The following is a 7,389-nucleotide window of genomic DNA, read 5'->3' on the forward strand; positions in this document are numbered from 1 at the left end:
CCAAGAAACTAGAGAGAAAAGTAACAATATAAGTGCATCCCAAAATAGGTTCCCCTCTCTTAGAAAACCCTAAACTATTCTTTAAATAGTTCACCCTAATTATGAAAACAAAATCACAGAGTTCAGCAATTTCTCAGATTAGATGACGACATTCGTGACACCTTATCAGGAGTCTGACGACTTATCACAAATGTTGTCAGATCCTTCTTCAGTTTTAGCACTTCCTGCTTAAGGTTGACGATGAAACCTGACGAGTCGACTTATCAGGGAATGTCATCACAACTTTCAGCTGAGGTCCATTCTCTGTCTAAGGCTGATGGTATCTCTGATAACTTATCACATGGCTAACGACTTATCAGGTATATCGTCAGACACACTTCTCTTCTATTTGCTTCAGATTTCAACTCTTTTGTTTACATCCTTGTTGGTTCTCTTGCATCTTGGCTTCTACTGCAAAATCAAAGATAAAACAATAAAAAACGACAAAAGTTACTTAAGACTTTGTAATTATTCTTAGTTAAAAGCCTCAAATGTGTTAGCATCTCTTACACATCAACACCCTCAACTTAAAACAATTGCTTGTCCTCAAGCAACTAAAACACAACCAAGAGGATACAAAGTACATTTGGCAGTCAATCTTCCAAATTATCTCAAAACCATCTTTACGTTCTCCAAGGTCAATTAATTCCAAATCAACTGTGTATGCTACTGAAGAACAACAATGGGACACATAGGAATCAAGATATGGCATTAATTCAGCAACAACAACCTTGCATGTATCAAGCTTACACTATCCAAACAAGTTAGCAACTAGCAACGTAACCAGTATGCTCTCACTACAAAAAAGTCTCACTTCACTTATATCAGACATTACATAAGTAACCATAGGGACAATCACCAGACACTCACTCTCAGAATGAAGTTCCAATCAATGTATGCCGAATACCATAGGCTTGCCCTTATTCTCATTATGAAAACTTTCAGATAGGTCAGCTAGGATCACTATAGGTCTTCTCTTAGCTTTGTAATGTAGGCTAGGGGCTGGTATGATACACGATGATATTTAAAGTGACTAAGCCTCCTTGACACTATGCTAGCTTTTGGGGTCTCACTCATTGGCCTTTTTCTATTCTTCTCTTTTCTTGATCACATATATTAGGATGGGTGAGGTCTTTCTGACAATTATTTCTTCTTTTTCACAACTTTTCTTTTCTTATTCTTTTTCACCGCACCCAGCTTTTTATTCTTTTCTTTTATTCTACTTTTATTCATACTTATTTTACATCACGCACCCCTATGGTAGCCACCCTTAACTTAGGCTATTTGCCTAAGTTAAAGTGCACAATGTCCAAGGAGGACTAGGGCCAAAACAAGTTCATTGTGATACAAATGGGAAGGTGATAGGTATAATAAAAAGAATAGACATTTAGGCTCAAAATTAGGATCAAGGGATATTATTTACACATGGAAGGTCATTTAGGCTAAAAGTGGACTAATATCAACAACGACCTATGATCTTTTACTAACCGCTATCCTAGGCAAGACCAACTAGGCAAGTTCTAGATTTAACACACAATAAGAACTAGGTAGTATCTCACACACACATGGCACAAAGGTACATCACAAGCTACTAACCATTCGATTCATGCAATTGTTAGCAGTAGTTATCATGTCACTAGTACTAATGCCATAAAAAGATGCACAGTGGTCACACATAAATGTATATCACATAGTTATAAAATAGATCATTAGAGAGGTGTTAAAAATTTAACAAAAACATATTAACTGCCTAAGGTACTTGTATTTCTCCTAGTCAACTATAATATTTTACAAAAAATCACAATATGCCTAAACATGTTGGCTCTACTAGGAAAAAGACTTAGGGGAAAAGAGGCACGACAACAAAAACTCCAAGAGGACATCAGCACCCACAAGTAGTCCCGACACTCTCAACTTAAAATCATGCTATGTCCCCAATGCATCAATCCAAAACAAAAGAGTTAGAAAAATACCTGTGGCACCATGGGTGTAAAGATCTGATGTCAATCACATAATACGAATACAAACAACAAAATACCTTAGGTTTCCTCCTAAGCATCGCCTGATTTAATGTCGCGGCACGATCAGGTTATCTTGACTACTCAGAATTCATCAAGATACCTTGAAAGTGCTTCATCCTTTATCCCTCCACTTAGATTATTTGAATCATCGGCCCATCTTTCGATCTTTACATCTTTTAGATGCGTTGGGAAAATATGAGAGCATGATAAGGAAAGTTCTATCATGCCACTTCAAAGACTTGAAACGCTTACCCAATTTTGCATGGAACTTTCATGTGGGCTCATTTGGCAACGGTGAGAATGTTAAAAGGACACTAAATAGACATCGACCTTTAAGCTTCTTGGCCTTCAATATTAGGGTTGGATTATACCCTTTCGGAAAGACAAACTACAAAATATACGAATTTTCCTCCTCATTTCCAAAATTCATTATTTGCTTGGGTGATTTGACTTTCATCACATCCACCATGCATAATGTTGAAAAGTGATTTGAGTGAGGTCTTCTCCCTAATTTCAGATTTTCATCCTTCTCGACCTCTTCATCCCGAATTAGGCTAGAGTTTTTATAAGAGAGTGGCTTGGTTTCTTCTCTTGCCTCTAGCACCATTTCCTCAATCTTGGCATTATATCTTATGGTTGGTTCGATTGGTTGGGAAATCATCGAGGGTTGCTCATCATCAAGCTCAACATCAATATAGGGCTCTTGCTCCTCATCTTCACACTCTTCCATTATTTTAAATGATTCTATAGGCAAGATATCATCTAAACATAATATAAAAGAATGCTTTGAATGATAAACCTTTATATCTATCTCCTCATGAATGATTGGCTTCATTTCATAATGCATATCACATACGATATGATCTATTTCTTTTTGGAGATCCAACATTCATTGAAACATAGCTTTAATGCCATTCTTCTCAGCGCTTCGTTCTTCCTTTTCTTGAACATAAGACCTATCAATCTCATAAGAAGAACTAGAATTTGGGTTAGCACAATAGGGGGAGGGGGCATTTGGGAAATCACTCCAATGTCCATCTTGACCACCACATAAAGAACAATCATACTCTCGGTAGGATGGAGATGGTGCACACATCTCTCTCCGGGAAGCATATCTATAATCTTTCCAAAAGTGAGGTCCATCATGATATGAAATAGATCACCAAGATAAGATTTCCAACTACCAAGCTCATGTTCATTCCACGATGCCATAGTAATAAGTAAACCAAAATAAAAGTCTACCTAACACAAGCAATAAAAGAAAATTAAAAATAAATATTTACAAGTTTGAATTCAAGCGAGTAGGCTAAAATTCCAAACTAAATCAATACGCCAAATTTGATCCCCGGCAACAGTGCCATTTTTGATAATGCTCAACTTACACATCAATTTAGTGCAAGACGGTCGTCGTCAATATATTTACCCAACTTTTGGAGTCGGGGTCAAATCTGCAGGGAACAATATGAGTGGCGATTAAAATAATTTGAAACTATACCTACAAGTTGAATTCAAACAGATGATACGAAAAGATAAAATGGGGGGGGGGGGGTTTGGAGATTAGTAAATAATTGTTGGTCACTTTAGTTTTAGTGTTTGTAATCAAGAGTTTATGGAAAACCGGAGTTATATTCACTAAGGGTTTTGGTACTTGACAAATGCTAATAGTGATTCAATATTCTCATGATAGGTAGGAACAACAAATTGTCTTTATCGAAGTAATGCCTAAATGTCTCTCGACCTACTTAAGCATTTAATTACCTAATCCTCTCGGACTTAGGGAATTTATATTCACTTACCAGACTTCACCTCAGGTTAATTAACCTTGTTATACCATCAATTATTAAACGGAAGGTTGGTAGCTTCCAAGTCCTTCTCAATAATTCACTTCCTACTATAGTTGATTTCTTATCCCAAGCAAATCAAAGTAGGTGCTATCTATAGTTTGCAACCAATAGACAATAATTAAAACCTCGAAATTATCAAGGAGTCCTATTACCTTTAGAGTCTTAAACACTTAGCAACTTACCAAGACCTAACCCATAGATCCCATAATTCGAGTTAAAGAGATTTAGCCACTCATAATGTAATAAGCAAAACAATTAGAAGTATTATAATTTGAAAGATGAACTTACCACAAGATGAATAATAACTAGTGATTCTCAGATTAGATCACAATAGAAATCCCAAAATATTGATGAAAATCTCTTCAAAGTTAACTATTTTTCAAGCCAAGAAACTAGAGAGAAAAGTAACAATATAAGTGTGTCCCAAAACAGGTTCCCCTTCCCTAGAAAACCCTAACCTATGCTTTAAATAGTTCACCCTAATTATGGAAACAAAATCACAAAGTTCAGCAATTTCTCGGATTAAATGACGACATTCGTGACACCTTATCAAGAGTCTAATGACTTATCACAAATGTCATCAGCTCATTTTTTAGTTTTAACACTTCCTGCTTAAGGTTGACGATGAAACCTCATGACTTATCAACTCTTTGATGACTTATCAGGGAAGGTCGTCACAACTTTCAGCTGAGGTCCATTGTCTATCTAAGGTTGACGGTATCTCTGATAACTTATCACATGGCTGACGACTTATCAGGAATATCATCATACATACTTCTCTTTTATTTGCTTCAGATTTTAACTCTTTTGTTTCCATCCTCATTGGTTTTCTTGCATCTTGGCTTCTATTGTAAAATCAAAGATAGAACAATCAAAAACGACAAAGATTGCTTAAGAATTTGCAATTATTCTTAGTTAAAAGCCTCAAATGTGTTATCATCTACTCACACATCAAATATTAGCGTGGCACACCGTTATCAGTGAGGGTAGCCTCCAGGCCTCACCGACATCACAGAGGATAACCTCCTGACATGACCTAATCATGAATGCTTATTGCCTTGAGGTCCTAAAATGACCCCAGACCCCTTCCAAAATATCTAAAACTTTTTTAAAATACCCTTTTAACATCCCTAAACATAATTCAAGTCAAAAATTGATATTTTGCATGCAAGAGGGTTAAAAATATAATGATCAAAATTTAAAGGGGTCTTACATTATCTCCTCCGTAGGTTCATTCATCCTTGAATGATAAATTAGGAAACTTTTAGAATGACAATAACAAGAATACATCAAAAGAAAATAACAAATTTGAATTGCAACAAGAGGGAAATGAGACTCATTCCTTGCACACTCTCATCCAACACGAGGACCAAGAATGGAGACTTGGCCTTTCTTTCTTCCTCAACTTCCTATGTAGACTCTTCTACCTTTAGATTTCTCCAAATAACCTTCACTAAGGCTACATCCTTTGTCCTCAACCTATAAACCTACCTATCCAATACTTCAATCGGGCTTTCTCATAAGAAAAGGAATCTGCAACCCCAACATCCTTAACATGCACTATCAAGGAAGGATCACCCACACACTTTTTAGCATAAACACTTAAAAATTGGATAATCAAAGCTAAATTTGTAGGAAAATCTAACTCATACATGTAATGACCCATATTTTAGGCTAGAATGTAAACCGTCATTCCTATGCATAAATGATCCAAAAGCCATAAATCCTATGCAAATTTAGTATATTAATAAATTATGTAGTATGGGAATCTATTTGAGAATGAATTGAGATCATAGCGGTCCCGCAACCCAAGGACGAGTTGGAAGTTTATCTATCATTCGAGTTTTAGTGAGCGTCGAAACTTGGGTAAACTTCAATTGACCATAGCTTTTGGTATATAATTAATTAGAGGGCCTACTATATATCAAATGAAATTTCTTCAACATATCTTTCCAACAATACCAATTTTGCATTAATTTGTTACCTGAGTGAAAAGTTATGATATTTTTTACAAGAGGCAGTAAGAGTGTGTGATTGACAATACACCACCCAACCAAGCTTGGGGGATTGGAAATATGACTCAAAGCCTAGATTGTGCGATTGATGGGGCGTCGCCTAAGCCATAGCCAAGTGCCAAAAACACTCCATTTTGACTTATATCAAGGGTATTTAAGTCATTTCACACTCCTAAACCATCCCTAAAAATCTATAGATGAAATTAGGGTCATTATTAATGTTTTAACTCTCTTAAATAATAAGTTCAGCATCTAAGAACACAAGAGGAGAAAACAACTAGAGTTTGGACAATCAAGCTTAAAGGTCCAATCTTTTCAAAATTTCTTCGTGAATTCTTCACAACTAAGGTACGTGGGGTTTTCCTAAACTGCATCGGCATAAGAAAACTTGTTCAACAACATTTAAAAATTTTGAAATCATGAGTTTTTGAATTTATGTTATAATTTTGCTTTATGAATTCTTTAATGATATTATTGTTTTGGTCTTGAGGCCTTTCCACTAAATTTGATTTGTAATCATGTATAAGTGTATATATGTATGCATTTGATGAGTTTTAATGATGAATTGAGAGCATGAACTATTAGAAATCCCTCTTTTGTTTACAAGCTTCTTGGTTTTGTAAGTTATGATTTATTCGAATTGCATTGCTAAAAGAATGATTCAAATGTCTTGATTTTTATTTGTGACTGGATTATGGATTTGATTTGAAGATAGGGTATTTTACTTGATGTTAAAGTTTAAAGATGTTTACTTAGAAGATTGCATGTTTTGTCATAAATTTCATGACCACCACATGTTTGTTGAAATGCTGATAAATGTTTTAAAGTCTGAATCCTCTTGAATTGTTTAAAGTATGGTGGTCCAAACTTTATGTTTTGAAATAAGAGACTGATATGATATTTTATGGCTCAAAAACACAACTTTTAAGTCTTGGTATGAAGATACCAAATTAGATAAGGCCATGATAAACTCAGAACAAAATACAGATTTCAGTTTAGAATTCAGATTTTGAATTTAGATAGATGCATGTTTAGAACATGTTAAAAATGGGTACTAAGAGAGTTAGGTGATTACCCAAAGTAGGTGTGGGTCATATGATTCACTACCCAAAATTGTGTTTTATCGATATGAGTTTATTATTTCCCCGAGAGGGATTATACGCTAGCCTAGTGCCCTGTGGCATATCAGATTCAGATACTTCAACCCTTGCGGCAAACTTGGATCGGGGGCTTGGACATTGAATTAATGGAGGATACCATATTTCCAGTAGGAAACTTTTAGATATGTAAGGTGTACCACTTAGCTCAAAAGTAATACAAAGAATAGAACTGCATTGACAAGATTGTTTTAAGATCATTTGAGATTGCCCATGTATTTTTAAACTATTCATGCATAATATTTTTATGATTTGCTCTCACCTATGTTCTATATTTATAAATTCATTATTTTGGATTGCTCTACATACCAAT

This window comes from Capsicum annuum, chromosome 2 (genome assembly GCF_002878395.1).
Source record: "Capsicum annuum cultivar UCD-10X-F1 chromosome 2, UCD10Xv1.1, whole genome shotgun sequence".
Lineage (NCBI taxonomy): Eukaryota > Viridiplantae > Streptophyta > Magnoliopsida > Solanales > Solanaceae > Capsicum > Capsicum annuum.